This window comes from Rhinolophus hipposideros (genome assembly GCF_964194185.1).
Source record: "Rhinolophus hipposideros genome assembly, chromosome: 15".
Classification (NCBI taxonomy): Eukaryota; Metazoa; Chordata; class Mammalia; order Chiroptera; family Rhinolophidae; genus Rhinolophus; species Rhinolophus hipposideros.
In genome coordinates this window covers 63,557,570-63,577,091 of record NC_138061.1, presented here as the reverse complement: position 1 = coordinate 63,577,091, position 19,522 = coordinate 63,557,570, and the positions used below count along the sequence as shown (strand labels likewise).

The 19,522-nt window shown below is 40.6% G+C and overlaps 1 protein-coding gene across 1 annotated transcript in view; it reads right to left on the bottom strand.

Annotated features, from left to right (window-relative positions):
* The window catches only part of WDFY4 (WDFY family member 4), a 307,568-nt gene extending 303,230 nt beyond the window's left edge, over window positions 1-4,338 (bottom strand). Inside the window, exon 1 of the mRNA XM_081075021.1 lies at window positions 4,210-4,338. The gene's annotated coding sequence lies outside the window, so the exon portion shown is untranslated. The remainder of the gene's footprint in view (window positions 1-4,209) is intronic.
* Between the last annotated feature and the right edge of the window lie 15,184 nt (window positions 4,339-19,522).

The window sequence follows — 19,522 nt, the reverse complement described above, 5'->3', positions numbered from 1 at the left end:
CCATACTTTCTCCTGGAAATTATTTGAGAGAGGCTTTTCGCTTCTCTAACGTCCCAGCCTTCTTGAACCATGTTCTCCACAAAAGCCTCTGGCTAAGGAACAAGACATTTTTTCCTCTGAAGGGTGCTGCCCAACCGAAATATAAAGTCAACCACAGATTCAAGCCTTACGTGTAATTTTAAAATTTCTAGTAGCCACGTTTAAAAGGTAAAAAATAAATAGGCTAAATTAATACAACCTATTTAATTAAATATATTTGAAAATGTATTTTGTGAACCCAATGTATCCAAAATATTATCTTTTCAATATGCAATCAGTATTTTTAAGTATTAATGAGATATTTTACATTTCTTTTTCTTGTTTGTAATATCTTTGAAATCTGATGTGCATTTTACAATTGCAGCACACCTCAATTCAGACTGGTCACATTTCAGGTTGGGCTATTGGGTAGCCCAGGTCTAGACTTTGAGATTTAGGCTTTTAACAGGTGTGCACATGCTTCAAATGGGATCATCAGCCACGGATTTGGGGATGTTGCCTAGAGACATCATTTCAGATGCAAAATACATTTTGCTGGTTTGCAGCACTTGGAGGGAGATAACAAATGCAAGATCTTAGTTATAAGTAAAATGGATAGCATCTCTATAGTGTGGCCCAAGGAACTCTGGGGAACCCATCTTCCCCCTTTCCCTCTATCATAAGATATCGCCCCTCTCCCCCAGGAGACCAAGCTGCTTTGCCTTTCTACCATGAAGGTCCCTTGGGGGAACAGGGAGCCAAGGTTTCATTTCTCCACTTAATGTCTAAAAGGCATCTCCACTTTAATATGTTCAAACGTATATTCTGGAATAATGACCACCTTGCACATGTGCTCCGTCTCCTTTGACCCAGCTCAGTAAATGATAACTCTGTTCTCCTGTTTCTCTAATATCGTTCTCAACTTCTCTCTCCCATGCCCTACACTTAAAACATCATCAAATCTGATTCTCAGAAAGTATCTAGAATCTCACCACTCTGACCACTTCTCACTACCTCTACTGCTCTCACTTTGGGGCAAGCCACCATTACCTTCAGCCTGGATATTACAACAGCCTCTTCACTGATACTTCCTTCTCCCTTTGCTCCCCATAAAAGAGCTAAAATGATTCTTTTTGTAAATGCAAGCATACATCAGCTAGACTAAAAAGGATATATTTTTAAGGACAATTGAAATGATATAAAAATATAAGCTACTTAGGAACAAATCTAGACAAAATATGTGCTACTTTTATGAAGAAACTTATACAATTTTATTTAAATGCTTTAAAGCAGACCTAAATAAATGAGGAGACAAACCATGTACGTGAATTGGAGGAGTCATTTTCAGAAAGATATCACCTCCCTTCAAATTATATATATATATATTTTTTTTAATTTATTGGGGTGACAATTGTTAGTGAAATTACACAGATTTCAGGTGTACAGTCTGTATTACATCATATATAAATCCCACCCTGTGTTCACCACCCAGAGTCAGTTCATAGCTTTTTCATTGAACCTGAAAAGCTGATTCCAAAATTCATATGAAGGAAGAAAGTAAAGAACATCAAGACATAATGGAAGAAGAAGCAAAGAAAAGAAGAGATGTTTTCCAGATATCAAAATTTATTATAAGCCTACAGTTAATAATAGTATGTAGTATTGGTAAAGGAATAAATGAATTGATTGAATAAAAAAGCAGACCCCATATACATGACAACTTCATTTACAACCAAACTGCTGTACATCAGTGAATAAAGAATAGCCTTTTAAACAAATGGAGCTGAGACTCTTGGTTATCCACATGGGAAAAAGAAAATAAAATAGAATGTTCCCCTTATCTCACACCATACAGAAAAATCGTTTCCAGGTGAGACTAGAGACAAATGTAAAATTCAAAATTATTTTTACATTTTTTAAATCATGTAAGAGAATAATTTTGTCACTTTACAGTGAAGAATTCCTTAGGTGACACATAACAAGTGTATATCATAAAGGAACATATTGATAAATTAAGCTCATTTAGAAGAGAAATTTGGTCATTAATAGAAATCACCAAAACAAAGGAGATAAGGCACAAGCAAGAGAAAAATATTTACAATGTACATAAATGACAAAGAATTAATATCTGGATATGTATTGAATAATGGCAAATAAATATGATAAAAGACAGATGACCCCATATAGAAAAGGGGAAGATTAGAACAGAAAAATGAATACAGATGACCAATAAACATATAGAAGAATGCCCAACTTTAGAAATTGAGGAAATGCAAACTTAAAAACATAGTTTGATTGTTTTGCATTTTCACTGGATTGACAAATATTAAAACTCTGACAACATCAAATGTTGAAGAGGATGTGAAGCAATGGAATCATTCACACATTGCTGGTGGGTAGAGAAAGTGATACACCACACTGTATTACCAAGTGAGGCTGAAGATGTATGTATGTGTGACCTACAGACTCCAAGCCTAGAGCATATTCCCTTGGGAATTCTGGAGCGTGTCCTAGATGCTGGAGCACCTAGCAGCTTATAACAGGCAAAACAAAAACCTAGAAATATCCCACGTGCCCACCAGCAGTAACTTGGGGAAGTATATTGAGATATATTTTTGTATATACGGCAATAAATACGAATAAATTACAGACACATCCAACAATACGAAGGAATTTCAGAAACACAATTTTGAGTAAATTAAGCAAGCCTTAAAAGAATATTTAATTATTATTTACAAAGTTCAAAATCATGCAAAACTAAATAACGCATATTTAGCAATTTAAATACACGACTTAAAATTATAAAGCAAAAACAAGGGAACAGCAGCCCAAATTCGGGACAATAGTTTTTTTCTGATGAGAGAGGGAGAAAGACAGTAATCGGAGGACTTCAAAGATGCTGATGCTCTCTAAAAACAGCAAGGTGGCAGCACACAGGGCCGGGAGCATGTTTATTCCATACACCCTACACATGTTTTCTACATTCTTTTCTACCTAGTCAACATTTAAAAGCTCCCCAAGTCAGGGGGAGTACACCCCAAGTCCTCACACTGGACAGGAGGCCCTCCCTGAACTGACCCCAGCCCATCCCTCCCTGGCAGTCACCTGCACCCCCACACCCCTCTCTGCTACGCTGACTTCCACCTGCCCCCGTGACTACACCTTGACCTTCTCCATTCCTCTGCCAACATTGCTTCTCAGAAACCCACAGGGCTCAGGCCCTCCCTTCATGTCTGCCCCCAAAAGGTGCGTACCTTCCCAGCCTCCTGTTCCCCAATCATCACCCCACTTCAGACCACAGCACCGAGCACTACTGACTCCTAGCCACTGACCCTATTCCTTTAACAGTGCCTGGCAGGAAGTAGCTTTCAGAAAATATTTGTTGAACAATTAAATGGATGACTGTGCAGAAAATCATATTAAAATTGAAATGTTCCACGGAAAGGGCAATACATGAAACCCTTAATTAGCAGATTAACTCCTCATCGCTTCAGAGAGGTTGGGAAAAAGGATTGGTTCAGCATTCTCTAAGGTGGGTTTTCAAGGGAGAGGAAGAAAGTGAATTCTCAATGAACTAGGTGATCCTGCTTATTAAGAAAATACTGGCATTTCTAAGGTTTAATGTGTTAATTCAGATGACGAAGGGGAGACCCAAAGAGGCGCCTACTTACCAGACCCCCAGGAGTGACCGCAGGGCCACGACAGAGCCAGCTCTCCTGGTGACCAGTCTGAAGTGGCCCCCACTGCTCGCCACCCTTCAGAGGCCTACACTGGGGCTGGGCAAGGGAGCCTCACAGTCAGCCCCACCTCCCCATCCCTGGACACTTGGCACAGACAGGCCCAGTTCAGCCTCCCTAGGTGTGCTAGGTCACCTTCCTTAGCAGAACCACGAGAAAGGGCTTGACTTGAAGCCAGAGAACGAGCAGAGGTGCTGGGGCCTGGCCTAGCTCAGTAACACACACAGTGACATCAGAGTGGCCCTGACCACATGTGCCACCCACCCTGCACACACTTCCTTCTCATCAGCTTGCCTCCTCTCCCACATTCACTAACCCAGATCAGGCACTGGTAGTCACATGTGCTCCCATGCTTAGCTTCCCAGAAGGTGGCCAGTAGGCCCCGCCCTGACAGACAGGACCCCCATGCTCACCTCTGGGCTGGCCTGGTGTTTTCAAGAACAAGGTAACTTACCCAGAGGTGTGTTGGTCAGGGTCCGTAGACGTCAGATGTCATGGGCGACCCCATACCCAGCCCTTCAGGCCTGAGGGAAGCGGACGTGACCCAGCATCGTCAGCCTTGAACGGTGTTTCACTATGAATCACTGAAGCTGGGACTTTGCTCATTTCCTGGAGAAAGCAGAAGTGGAGAGTCCGCAGATGCCTGATTCTGCCCACTCCCCACACATTGACAGAGCTGCCTGAGTTCTGGTGGGTGGCTCAGGCCTGCAGAAAGGCCCCTCGGGGCAGTAGCTCAGTGGTAAGTCAGGGCTGGGTGGGGCTAAGGACAAGGAGGAAAAGTTTGTGAATAATGGACACAGTCTTCAGCTCTGTGCCATCAGGCCGGACTTCTCATTCTTTCAGACCCACCTAACTTCTCTGAGCCTCCAGTAAAATGCAGAGAATAATGGTGTTTAGGTGAATTTAATTAGAAGTATGTGTAATTTAATTAGAAGTATGTCTGTGGACATTGCATGGACTCATCAACCACTTCTTTGTCAACCCAGGGAGAGCTTTTCACTTAAATCCCTTTCTCTTCCATCCTCAGGCCTAACTTATACCACCAATGAAGGGAGTTCTCCAGGATCAGATGGCCAATCCTGGGTACCATTGAAGCAATGATGAAAGAAAAGTTTAAATAATAGGATGAAGTTCTCTGAAACTCAGTATCAAAATTCTTTTTCCTTTGGGTTTATTAGGCTGAATCTTTTCATACCATCCATCCGTCTCATCTATGAAAAGCCAGCTAACCTGTCCGTTCAAACACAATACCTCCCTGTGCCACAGGAGCAAGAGGAATTTTTGCCATGATAGCCTGATCCTAAAAGCTAGCTCCTCACCTATTTCTAGCTCACAACCAGCTGACCATTTAAGAGTAACTAGTAGTGAAAGGCAACCTCACCTGTTATGGGAGGCAAAAAGCCGCTGAGACTGATTCAAAGATGAAAACAATGTTTGTAACGAAACCTCAGCTCTCACCAATGCAAACTTGCCGGTGAACAGCAATGAAAGTAGAAAACCTTACCTATTCAGCTGAAGACCTGGACCACATGTCCATGCTGACCCCACGCACATTCCCTGCCAGGAGGCAGGGGGTCCAACATTTCTGCTCAACTTTTCATTTCTCGCTCCACGGTCCATGGGTGGAAAGGAAGTGAGAATGGGAGGTGGCAGGATGCACAGCATAGCAGGGCACTGCAGAGCACCCTGAGGCATGCATGCCGCAGGTGTGTGCCGCAGCACAAGGGCCACCTTGTCAGGCCAGAAGGGGCTCCAGTATTTTTTGAATAACAAACTCAAACCCATGCTTACACTATTTCTGAGATCCACTACACCATAGTGTGTACAATTATGTGGGGAAGAGCAGTCAGTACAAGACTTCCCTAGGGAGAGACCTGCCTTTGTTGACTAAAGATGATAGGTCCGTAGAGACTGCGATCTTGGGTTGAAATTCTCACTACTACATTAAGACAACTGAACATCTTTAAATCTGTTTCTTTTTTGTGGCATGGGACTAATGCGATCTGTAAGAAAAAAATCAAGCAATATTTATAAGAAGATTTTTAAATGATAAAAAGGGCTATAAAAATGTGAGATTATTATTGAGAGAGTTACCCACACGAAGACACTGAAGCAGCCAGGGCAACTAAGAACTGCTCATATAAACATGTATTTTTGTTGAGAGGAAATGTGAGATTCTGTGATAGTTTTTTAAAGTGTTTAAAAATAACGATTGTACTTCTGCTTCCAGTTATGACAGGCCATACCCTCCTACAGAAAACAATTCTAAAATGGAACAAATATGTGAGACAACATTTTTCAGGCATTGAATAGCAGGCAGTGTAAGACTATGGTCCTTGAAATAAGAAAAACATACAAGGTAAGTCCCACAATTGCCCTGGCTGTCCTCCTACAGGTGCTTTTCTGCCAAGATGCAAGAAGGTGGAACTCCAAGGGCAGTAACTTCCCAGAACTACAAGGCATAAGTCAGATAGTTCCAGGCTTCTGAAGGGGCTGAATTTTTCAGGACAGTGTCCTGAGAAGGTGTGTTGTGTGAGAATTCATCATGTGTGTCTTTAGCCAAGGGTTGACTATACTTGCATGGGGTGAGACTCCAAGAGACCTAGCAGTGATCACATGCTTCAAGGCTGAGAACTGAAAGGAGATAACAGAGATTGAGATAATCATTGAGATAACAGTGTTAGGAATGTTGGAGTTTCACCTCATCCACATTAGAGAGACTTTCACTAAGCATCTTGGGATTTCATTTTTATACTCCAGAAAGACCACACCTGAGAAATAAGAACCATACCCTAGAACAAGAGCCATGAACTAGGAACAAGCTTCAAATTGAAATAGAATAACCAACCCTAATAAAGAATAAAAGCAAACCAGGCAGAACCAAAAAGATATTTAACTGCCAACCAGAAAACAAAACTCATCATTCTTTAAAGGAAGAAAACATAATGCAGCTTCCCTTCATATAACATCCACACTGTCCAGCTTACAACTAAAATTAGTAGAAATATGAAGAAACAGAAAAATGTGACCCATAAGAAGAAAAATAACTATCAATAGAAACAGACCCCAAGATGAACCAGATGCTGGAATTACCACACAAGGACTTTAAAGCAGCTATTAAAAATATTTTCAAAGACTTAAAAGAAAAGATATCCATAATAATTGTAAGGTGAGAAATTTCATCAAGTAAGTGGAAAATATAAGAAGATTGAATGTGAATTCTAGAACTAAAAAGTATATCTGAAATGAAAATTTTCCTGGTGGGCCAAAAGCACATTGTTGATTAAAAAAATTTTTAAAGTTCAAGTTAATAAACTTGAAGACCAATCAACCAATCAATAGAAATTATTCAATCTGAAGGACAGAGAGAAAGAAAAAAAGATTGAATAACAGTAAACATGTACTCAGTTGCATTTGGGACAAATATCACATGGCATAGTATGTGTTTGTGTTTTGTGTCACAGAGAGAAAGAGGAGCGAGAAGAGGGCAGAAAAACTATTTGAAGAAATAATGTTGACATTTCTAGTTTGTTGAAAAACAGCAAATTGCAGAAAAAGTTTAGCAAATCCCAAGAAGAACAAAATAGAAAGAAAACCACATTTAGGCACTTCATAGTCAAATTCATGAAAATCAAAAATGAAAAGATTAAAAACAGCCAGAGAAAGTAAATATTATATATAGGGGAACAAAACACAACCTTCAGCAGATGTTTTACCAGAAACAATGGAAGTCATAAGACAATGGAAAGTTTTCTCTAACATGCTAAAAGAAAAAAATCAAAAATTTGTTAACCTATAATGCTTTAGCCAATGATATCTTTGAAAACATGAGGATTAAATAAAGTTATTTTCAGATAATGACAGCTGAAATCATTCATCTCCAGAAGACTTGTACTACAGGATATTCAAGAGTTTGTGGTTGAAGGGAAAAGACATCAGATGAAAACTTGGACCTACAGAAAGGAAACAAGATCACTATTAATGGCAAATATGTAAGTAAATACAAACTATGTACGTTTTCCGTCTTAATTTCTTTAGAAAGACTATGACTATATAAAGCAAAAATTGTAACATTGTACTTTGGAGTTTATAGCATATGTACATGAAATAGGTCTGTCAATTAAGTTCGTGAATATGTCACCGGTCGCTTACATTGGCAGCACTGTACAAACAGCTCAGTATGGTTTCATAACCTCAGTAATGAAATCAGGGACATGTTAGTCCAAGTTGATGGGGATAATGCCATGAAGAAAACGGCAGTGTACAAATGGATTATACATTTTTCTGAGGGGAGAGAATGTGTCACTGATGAAGAGAGGTCACTGCGGTCAGTAACGAGCAGAACAGATGAAAACATTGCAAAAACTTGTTGAATTGTGCATCAAAATCATCAGCTGACTGTGACTAGCATAGCAGACCAAGTAAACATCAATAGAGAAACAAGAAAATCTTAACAGAAAATGTTGGCATGAGAAAGGTGTGTGCAAAAATGGTCCCAAAGGATCTCTTGCATCACGACAATGCACCAGCTCACACAGCACTGTCTGTGAGGGAGTTTTTAGCCAGTAAACAAATAACTGTATTGGAACACCCTCCCTACTCACCTGATCTGGCCCCCAATGACTTCTTTCTTTACCTGGAGATGAAGGAAATATTGAAAGGAAGGCATTTTGATGACATTCAGGACATCAAGGGTAATACGACAACAGCTCTGATGACCATTCCAGAAAATGTTCCAAAATCGCTTTGAAGGGTGGACTAGGTGCTGACATTGGTGCATAGCTTCCCAAGGGTAGTACTTTTAAGGTGACCATAGTGATATTCAGCAATGAGGTATGTAGCACTTTTTCTAAGATGAGTTCATGAACTTAATTGTCAGACCATGCATATATATATATATATATATATGACAGTAATTGCACCAAAGATAAGGAAATAAATGGAAGCAAACTGTTGCAAGATTCTCACATTTTTACATGGAATAATATTTTATTAACTCTAAGTAATAATAAAATTGTGATAAATTGATGATATATATTTTATTTATAGCTTTGTGAGAAAGATATCAGGAAAGTCAAAGTTCAGTTCTAATCAACAAACCCAAACTGAGCATAAATTCTGTGCCAGATCCCAGCTCGACCCTAGAGAAACAGAGATAAATAAGGCAAATCTTCTGTTTGGGTTATTTCCACAACAATTGTTAAAGTGGGCAGGTGGTTCTCTCTCATATCGTGATTTAGAAGCACAAGCTTCTTTGTCCCCTAGAGTCTTGTTGTCATCTGCAACCAGTCAGCAAAAGGGGAAAGAAAGTGGACAAGGCAAACCCCCACTCATAAAAGCCCAGCCTATAAGTGGCATATATCACTTTGGTTCACATTCCATTGTAATTGGATGGCCATATCTAATGGCAAGGAATGATGGGAAGTGCAATGCAGCCATGTGCCAGCCTTAATCCTGTGATTAGGAGAGAATGCATTGTGGTAGGCTATTAGTCTCTGCCAAACTGTCTTCAGAGAGCTTACGATCTATACACAAGACAATAATCAAAAAGATAATATTTTCCTGACATTTAAAATAGATCATGTTAATTTTGTAGATGGTGCAAAAATGTATAAGGAATAAAATAAAACTAATTAATAATCTAACAGCTAAGCAATAGACATATGAGAATATCATTTCATTTTTTTTTTCCATGTTTACCAAAATATATTTTTGGTCTTATTTTGTTTTTTTAACAAATTTAGAATCATGCCATAAATTTTGCTTCATACTCTCTTGGGTTTCTTTTTTCCACTGAACTCATCATAAATACTTTCCTATTTCATTATCACAATGTATTTTTCATAACAATTAGGATCAAGGAGAAGAAAGACATGTAAACATACATAGCAAAAGAATGTGTTTTTAAAAAAAAAAAAAACCTGGAGAGAAAGCAACTTCCTTGGAGTTACTTGTATTCCCACATCTTCTCTGAGGATCATGATAAACTCCAGGAAAAGACAATAAATCCAACAAACAGATTGTACTTCCTCAGAGATGGAAGACGTGAGTACTGGTGCAACTAGAAAGTAACCCCAGGACACCTGGGGCCTGAAGGAACCGTGATAAATACTAATGGTGACATAGGGGACGTGGAGAAGGAAGAAGGGATCGGAACACTACAAATAGGCAAATGCTTTCCTAATTTTCAAAAAATACCTAGAATGTAGAGTCTACCACTCTGCACCGGTAGTATTGACATACAACTCAAAAGGAGCCCATTGAAAAGATAGAGAAGAATCATAAGCTACTATTCAGTTAAATATACTTTATTCAACCCACTTCAATCAGCATAATGATTTGCCAGAACCATTGCCAGAACTAAGCTGGGTTCTGCAAGCACAAATAATAAAAATGTCTTCCTCAAGGAGCTGTCAACTTGAGAACAAGTCCTTTAGGCTAAGCTCATTTATCTTTGGTGGATAAGAAGATACTGGTATCAATATGGTTTGGACAAGGCATCTCATAATTTACACTTCCATTTATTCCACTCTCAACACCACAATATGACCGACACTATGCAAGCTGCCTGGGGTGGTAACATGCAGTCTGTCTTTGGGTAATTCATGGACATCACACACACCATACAGATCTCAACCAGCATGCACAGCCACACACCTGTCATGCCAAACAGTTTGATTTTGGAAAAGTTGGAATAGACGGCTGAAACTTCAGTTTAACCCTGACCGCCATTATGCCCTCACATCACTGATGTCGCATTGACAGAAATTCAATTCAGACTCTAGTCTCAACTTCAGTGGAGACCTCACGGACCCAGAGTGAGGATATCAATAAGGAGTAATCTTGGCTGAGGACTGCTTCTTGTAATAAGGAAGCTGAGGGAATGTTCTGTAAAAAGATTAATGGAAAACAAAAGCCTTTCCAAGAAAATGGATATCCATGATGAAAATAAATCAACCCTAACCCTACCTCACACCATATGAAAAACATAAGTCAAGGTATTACTCAGACCGAAATGAAAAAGCTAAAGCTATAATGTTTCTAGGAGAAAACATAGGAGAATATCTAGGCAACCGGAGAGTAAGAAAAGGTTTCTTGGACGGGACACAGAAAACAATAACCATAAAAGAAAAGACTGATAAATTAAACTTAATCAAAATTAAAATTTTCTTCCAATCTTCCTAAAAGACACTGTTAGGAAATGAAAAGGCAAGTCACAGACTGAGAAAAAAATTCACACAGCATACGAGTAATGGAAGTATCCAGAACATATAAAGAGCTCCAACAAATCAATAATTAAAAGATAAACAACCGGATCAAAAATGGACAAAATATTTATCTATCTATCTATATAGATATATATAGATATAGATATATTTATATATCTATATATAAATCTATATATCTGTATATAGATATAGACATAGATATATAGATATATATAATATTGAGCACATTTACATGTACTTTTTGGCCTATTGTATATATGTGAGTATGCCAGGGGTGCCAAAAAAAAATGTATACAAGTGGACACTTTGGTCAACATTGCTCAAGCAGTAGTTTGCCGTCATCAGAAATGTCTGGACTCTAATGGTAACCACTTTGAGCACCTCTTGTAATTGCAGAAGTCAAACGTGACTTGTGTCATCTTTTGTTATCAGTATATATTGAGTATTACAATTTTAATACAGTTTTTTCCTTTCTTAAAGTGTGTATACATGTTTTTGGCACCTTCTCTCTGTGTGTGTGTATATATACATACACACAAAAATATATACACATGTAACAAACATACACAAATTGTCAAAAAGTACATGAAAATGTGCTTGATGTTGTTAATTATCAGGTAAGTGCAAAGTAAAACCATTTTGAGATACCTCAGCACACCCACTACAATGGCTAAAATCGAAAAGATTATCAACAGCGAATAGTAAAGCCACTGGAATGGTTGTACATTGCTGGTAAGAATGTGTAATGATAGAACTACTTTTGAAAACAGTTTAGCCATTTCTTATAAAATTAAACATACACTAACCACGTGTCCCAGCAATTCCATGCCCACATATTTACCCAAGATAAATGAAAACACATGACAACACAAAGATTATGCATGAATATTTATAACAGCTTTATTCATGGTAGCTAAAATTCAGAAACAACCCAAAAGTCCATCAACTGGATAATCAATAAAGAAATCATGGCATAATTATACAATGGAATTCTACTCAGCAATAAAAATATCCAACTATTGATACATCCTTCAATGTGAATGAATCTCACAAACATTATTGACTGAAGTTGCACACACAGGGTGAATTCTTTGATTCCATTTGTATGAAATTCTTGAGAAGGCAAAATTAATCCATAGTAGAAAAAATTCAGAACAGTGGTTACCTCTAGAAAGGAGTTATTAACTAGAAAAGGTCACAAAGGAACTTTCTAAAGTAATGAAAATATTTCAGGTTTTGATACACAGGTGGAACAATTTTTTTTAATCATGCAGTTAAGATTTGTGCATTTCAATATACATAAAATTTTATATTAAAAAGCTATAAAATAATTAAGTGGGGAATGGGTGGCAGTATAAATGAAACAAAAATGGCAAAATGTTGATCAAGGTTGAAGTTCAACCATGGGTACATGGGTTCATTATATTATTATGTTTACTTTATGTATATCTTCACATTTCTTCCATAATAAAACATTTTCTTAAAAGAAATTGAGAGATATAGAGCAAAAAGGGGAGGCTAGGTATATCAGAAATTAAAATATATTCTAAATCATCTATCATGGAAACAGTGTCCACATGTATAAACAGAACAATGGAACAGATATAATATCCAGAAATAGCCTCAATTACACATACAAATTTAGTATACTCAAAGGTGACATCTCAAATTAGTGGGAAAAGATGGACTATTTATAAGTGATGTTAAGATAATCGGATATACACGTATATACACATAAATATATGAAAAAATAAAATGAGATCATCTCTCACAACTCAATAAAAGCCAAATGAACCCATTGTTTACATGTCAAAACAAATGCTAAAGAAAAAAATAAAGAGAATTTACAGAACACCTGACAGGTAATAGTAGGGGCATAGTTCTAGAGAAGTGGAGAAGTGGCCACAAAGTAGGTCAGTCCCAAAAAGATGCCAGGCTCCCAGCCAGGGAGCCAGACCATGAATGAGAGCCTGAGGATGGGCCAGTGTGGAGAGCCAGGTGCCAGGGTGGTTCCAGCAGGAGCTGACAGAGCTGAGCAATGGGGCATGGAACACCAGAGGCTGCTTAGAGGCCTGGGGAAACCAAATGAAACTATGAGTTCATTTCACAACTGCATGGGGCTTTGCCTTGGAAAGATTGGATTGGTTACCACACCAGGTTGACCACAACTGTAGCACCTGCCTAGTTGGGGTGAGGAGGAAGGAAGGGAAGAATGGGCAGGATGAGAGAAGCATACTGCATGTGCGGTGCCCAAAACAACCATGGCAAGCCCCAACAGAGTCTCAGACAAAAATGGCAGCAGAAGTTTGCCATGGCAAGGTCATAGGGGAGAAGGGGCAAGGCCTTCGGATGGTCGCCTTTCTAAAACTCTTCCCAATCCAAGGAGAGGCTACTTTTCCATTTCTAAAGCTCACACTCAGCACTTAATAGGTACAGAGAATTCCCCCATAGGGAGGGCCAGAGAAGAATTTATCTTCGAATGGAAGAAAGGAAACACCAACAGCATCAAGCACCTGAAGACAGTTGGCAACACCTTCACCCACCACAGATGGAGGGCGCTGAGAGATGGCTCTGGAAAAGCACAGGAAACAGATGGGCAGGAAGACATCCTGAGGGAGTCGTGTTGGAGGCCAACCTGGAACATGCAGGCATGGGCATGGAAAGTGCTAGATGGTGCTGCATCCAGCCGTACAGGTTGTAACCAGGAAGATGAAGTAGAAAAAAATGCCAACTGATATGCACCCTCCGAGGCCTGACTCTCTGGACAAGCAGCAAGTAAGCACACCCACAGGAGGCTGTTGCTATTTTCCCTGTGTCCTGCTGTCTGCATCATTCCATGTGTCGGAGGCTTCCAGCTCCCCGCTGGTTCACAGCACTCATGGCAGAACGTGGCCAGCCTGGCTCCTGAGAGTGCTCTCTCAGATGAGGTCTAGCCCCATAGAGAGAAATGCTCTCTATTCTTGTGCCTCCATTTGGATCTGGGAACACCCGAACCAACCACATGTGGCCTAGAGGGGACCTGAGAACTGACCGTGATAGGGTCACTGTGGGTCAGCTCCCCAATCAGAGCAATCACTGGTGGGAAGGATGACCCACTGGGCTCACATTGGACGGACTGGGGTGTTCCAGCTACAACCACATGGGGGGCTGGGGGAGGAGGGGCATGGGAAAGGTTGTCTCCTCCATGCACCTATAGCCTACAACCTGACCAGATGCTCATGCCCCAAAACTGTTGCCTTGCAGCGGTCACTGAGAGACAGCTAAGCAAGTCCTCTCCTTAAGCTGAAAGAGACAAAAAGGAATGAGGGTATGTTGAGTGAGATGCTTGACTCTGGGGGAGGGCAGAGGGTACCAAAGGCCTGAGAGACTGGGGTTGGTTGGTTCAAAGAGCTAAGTGGGTTTAGTAGGCCTCCCCAGAACAGCAGAGAGAGGTGTGGGGGTGGCGGGGAAGAGTCAAGTGGCCGAGCTCCTGTTCTAGCATGTGTGAGCTTGGTCAAAGTTAGCTGACTCTTAGTGGAGGAGACGCCCTCCCAACTCCTGCCAAGATGGAATGAAGTGCTGTAAAGAAAAGGAAGCACCTTTCTCCTGCCCCCAGGCCATGCACAGGTGCAGGCTCCTCCACAGGCATCCTGGGGACCTCTTTGCTTTTGCACATCCCCCTCTGGACAGTGGCTTTCATGTACAGGGGAAGCAGGGGTCACTGCAGGTGGGGCTGGCTCCACGGCTCAGTAGCCACCTTGCCAGCTGGCCGTGGTTCCTGCAGGCTTCCACTCAAGCGTGGCCCCCAGCCACACCCTGTCAGAAAAGACAGTGGCAGAGATCAGTGTAAGTTCCAAACATCAGTAGGAGCACGGCAGTCATGGTTCCCAACAGAGGCACCGAGCCCACATGGTCAGAGAGGAGGCTATGGCATCCTGCCGTCCGCCCTTCCCAAAAGCACCATTTCCAGCAGCCATGAGACCTGACAGAGGAAGGGACAGCTGGAGGACCAGCCACACCTCGCAGAGGGGCAGGTGCAGGGGCAGGTGCAAGGGGTGAGCAGAAGGGAAAGAGTGATCTTGGGAGCATTACTTAACTGCATGGAGACTGTTTTCTCATCTGAAAATGAAGACAATTACAGCCATTTCACAGGGATTTTGTTTTAATGAGAATTAAATAGAATAAGTGTCTAAAGTGGCAGGTAAAAGTGTCTTCCCCTTCTTACTACAGCCTTGCTAGAGGGAGCAGCAGTGACTTTCTGCAGTTTTAGGGACCTCAAGGGACAAACAAGAGGGAGAGGCCTTCGGCCCATAATGCACCTGCATTGATGGGAAGGAAATTCATCTCTGCAGGCTGCAGACTTCTCCCTCTCCTTGAAAGGGGTGTGAGATGGGAGGTTCTCTAAGGTGGAAGCCTTAGGCACCGACTTCTAACTTGGGGGAGCACCACATTTCCTGGGGGGGACAGAGCTCCACGTAATAGTGGTTTAAGTATCTTAATCCTTTGCTGCAGAGGACAAGACCTGCCAAGTTAAGCCACTAAACTGTAGGATTCTGAGTATGTCATCTAGCCACCTGGAGCCTTCCTTTTCATATACATAAATTGAGGATAATGAAGATTAAATAATAAGACTGTATCATATGTCAAATGCTATGTTTAGCACACTGTGTTTGTGGCATAGACAAGCACAAAATATGACCATTCCCAATGTAACTGGAAAATTCCGCTGGTTGGCAGAGGGAAGGTACAAGGCCATGGGAACCGGAAACGGGGATTAAATGTGACTTTAGGCCTTTGGGGATGTTTGCACATGTGGTCGAAAGCAAAATATACTGTAAAAAGGATTACTGCAAAGTATATGGAATCTGGGCTGAAGGAAGCAGAAGTTGCTTTTTGATAGTAGTTATGTTATTTTTTTAACTTAAATTTTTTTACTACACATGGAAGCAAAATTCAGTGCATAAGAACATAAAAAGTAGCTTTCATTTTGGCCATGGTCATTTCCTCTTTGGCCAAATAATCATGAAGAGTGATTGCTTTTAGATCTTCTGGTGTTTACCATCATAACTTCAACTACTACTTCTCCTTTAGGATTAACTTGAGACAAGACCTTTAGACCTTTAGACAAGGAAATTATTGCTTACACTATTTTCTTCTTTCTCTCTCAAACTCCTTTTTGATTTATATTTTATTTTATTTTATTCTTCTAAATGTTGTCTTTCCAACTTTGTTCATTATATTTTTATATTTCCTTCTAATAATTGCCTTCATGACTCTAAATAGCACATTCACTCAGCTCTATGTCAAATTAAGATGGTATTTGCTGCTATGAAAGGTAAGGATACTGGTGTAGTCATTCTCCCTCTCTCCTCCCCCTACTTTTGTTTATTATGTTATTGTTTTTACATCATCGTGGTTTAAAATAGTTTTATTAGCAAACTAAAAGTCTCTTACTTGTTTTGTTGATAGGTTGACGAAAAACTAGAAAACTAATGAACGGCATTGACAACACTGTAGTCGCGAAGGTAATGTTTGCCGTAGAACCAAGAAACACGATTGACCCAGAGAGAAGAAAAATATTCCTGTCTCATTAACACTTTAAAATTAAATTATACAACCTTATCATTAAATAAATTATATTAAAAACAAGGGAATGAATGCTCAAAAATTACTCATTGTTTTGTGACATTTGCTCTTGTGCTCTTCAGCTTCCTGAGACCTGTTGTTTCCGTGTCACTGGTGGATGCTCTCCCGTGCCTCTTCCAGCTGGATTTAGTGACAGCATGGTGGTAGTTTTCAATTGGCCATGTTAAAATTGGTGGGAGAATTTACACCACGAAAAATAGAAAAGCCTACAAACAAGGGCTTGATGGAGTGTTTTGTTGATCAGGCTTTAGAAAGTGGTAGAGAAAATACAACGGAGATTAAATTTAAATTGTGCTGTGTCTACAGCCATTACATGGTGAATAGCACGAATATTGAGGAAACACTTTCCCAGTGTTTGAAAACAATAATCCAATTCAACAAAGTCACTCACACCATTGAAAACCGAGTAAAGTTCTGATATCCATGCTGTGAAAATGCAAAATGGTTTTAGTTTAACAAATATAATCTGTATGAGGATGAGAAATGGTTTAACAGGGGATGACATATTAGATTCAATGACTATAAATTATTGGGTAAAGCATTGTGGGTGAGGATGCAGCTCCATTTATCAAATCGTGGTTAAATTGAGACCACAGTTTGGCTACAGATGCAAGAATTTGGCTAAAGGAGAGGAAACATTCTATAAAAATCAATTAGCTGCATAGAATTTGCAATAGAAAATTGTATGTTTTATTATTGTTTGTAAATGATGTGCTACACACATACTTTATATCATAAAATTTATAATAAACTTGGATGGATGGATGGATGGATAGATGGATGGATGGATGGATGGATGGATGGATGGATGGATGGATGGATAGGAGGGAGGGAAGGTGAGAAGGAGGGAGGACTTGGGAGAGCCTGTTGTTAAGCACTTACCAGCACACATTGTGTCTGAGGCCAGCTGATCTTACCATCCTATCACATGAGCAATTAAGAGAAAATGAGGAGAAACATCTTCCTCCCTTGTTCCAGGGCGAGCCTGGTCCCAGGGGCTATAGGACTCATCAGGTGGATAATTAGGATTCATTATCCAGGACATGTAAACAAAAGCTGGGCACCAGTAGGGCTGCCAGAGCAGGTCACCACTCAGAGCCCCCAAATCTGTATAAAGGGGCTGCTGATCCCTTCCCCCAGCCTTATGGGACAGTTGTGACACTTGAGACCATATCATGGCTGCAGTTACAGTGGCAATACTTGTTCTCTAAGAGACATGCCCCCATCCCCACCACCTATTACCAACAGAACGGTTGCTCAAGCAACTGATGGTCACCCACTGCCAGGCTTCCCCAGAGCCCCAGGAAGCTGCCAGCACAAGAGCCATTGCAGGGCTGGCCCAACTCTGAAGTATGTATGGGGAAGTGCAGAGAGACCACGCCACTTCTGCTTTCTGCTCACACCCACTGAGGGACCAGCCCAGGACGCACATTTGAATTCTCAAACCTCAGCCACAGGTTCACTTCAAGTTTTAAGGGGAAATATACCAGCAGTTTTATTATAATTCATTATATCTGGGTCCTCTGCAGAAGTACCTCTCTGTGTTTCTGAAACTATGAAATGTGGCAATAATTGCTCTAAATATAGGTGGATGTGACTGTCACCCACAGAGATTGTCTTTTTGTTCCAGATGTTTCTTGTAGAAAACCCCAAACTTAAAGTATTTATTTACCCTCTGTGAATCTATCCTAAGGAAATGACCCAATATTCAGAAAAGGCTTTTTATATATCTGCCTCAAATCCTTTTTAGATAATACAATGATGGGGGACATAAATAAATGCAAAAGCAGACCTTAATGTGGAAAGGTGCTCTCTGCATGTTGGAAATAATGTGAGGTGTTCAATTTTAGGAGACTTTACAATAAAATATTATATAGTCATTAATAGGTCATTTTAGATGTTATTTTTAATACGTGAGGAAACGCTTGATTTCTAATAGTAACTTAAAACACAGGTGAGCAACATCATGGCTGCGAGCTCCTGCTCTGGGATCAGAGGCCCTCAGTTCGAGTCCCACCTCTACCCCTCCTGAGATGCCTGACCTTGGGCAAGTCACTTCAGCTCCTTAAGCCTCAGCTTTCTGATCGGTACAATGGGACCATAGCAATTCCCTTCTTGGTGGGTGACTGTGAGGAAAAGAATGAGATGATTCGCAGTACTGGCACGGGGTGAGTCTTTACCATCATCTACACGAGGGGTGTCCAAACTGTGGCCCACGGGCCAACTGCAGCCCGCAATCCATTTTTAATGGGCCACAGCAAATTCCAAAAATATATTTAGTTTACTTAAATCAACCAGGTGAGGCAATACGTACTTCACCTCGAGTGAGTGGCCCGGCTGTTTGTGTATTTTACCACATATGGCCCTTGGTGAAAAACATTGAAAAAAGTTTGGATACCCCTGATCTAGACAATCAGCATTTTTATAGCATCTCTGGCAAAATCCAGCCACATAAAATAAAATCCTGGAGAGAAATGTCACAACCTGCCCCCTAGTGGTGGTCACCGGCTGGTGGAACCGGGGAAGATGTCTCCTGGTTCTTGCCTTTCTGGGATATTTTCTCTTTCTTCCCCAGCCCCACACAGCACCCTCCACTTTCCCTACTGCTCATCCATTCCGCAAACCTCGCGGTTAGAGTTGCCTCCTTCCAACTGTGAGCTCAAGTCAAGGACCCTTTCTTGTTTCCTTCTGCAGCCCCAGTCTTGAGCATGAAACCTGGCAAATAGTAGGTGCTCAATCCAACATTTGACTGTCAAGTTTTTCCAAGTTTTATTGGGTATATACTGCTACATAACAAAATACAATGGCTTAAAATAAAGCTACATATTTATTGCTTCTCATATTTTGTGGGGCAGGAAACAGGCAGGGGTAGGCTGGGTGATTCGCCTGCTCCGCACAGTGTGGGCTGGGGGC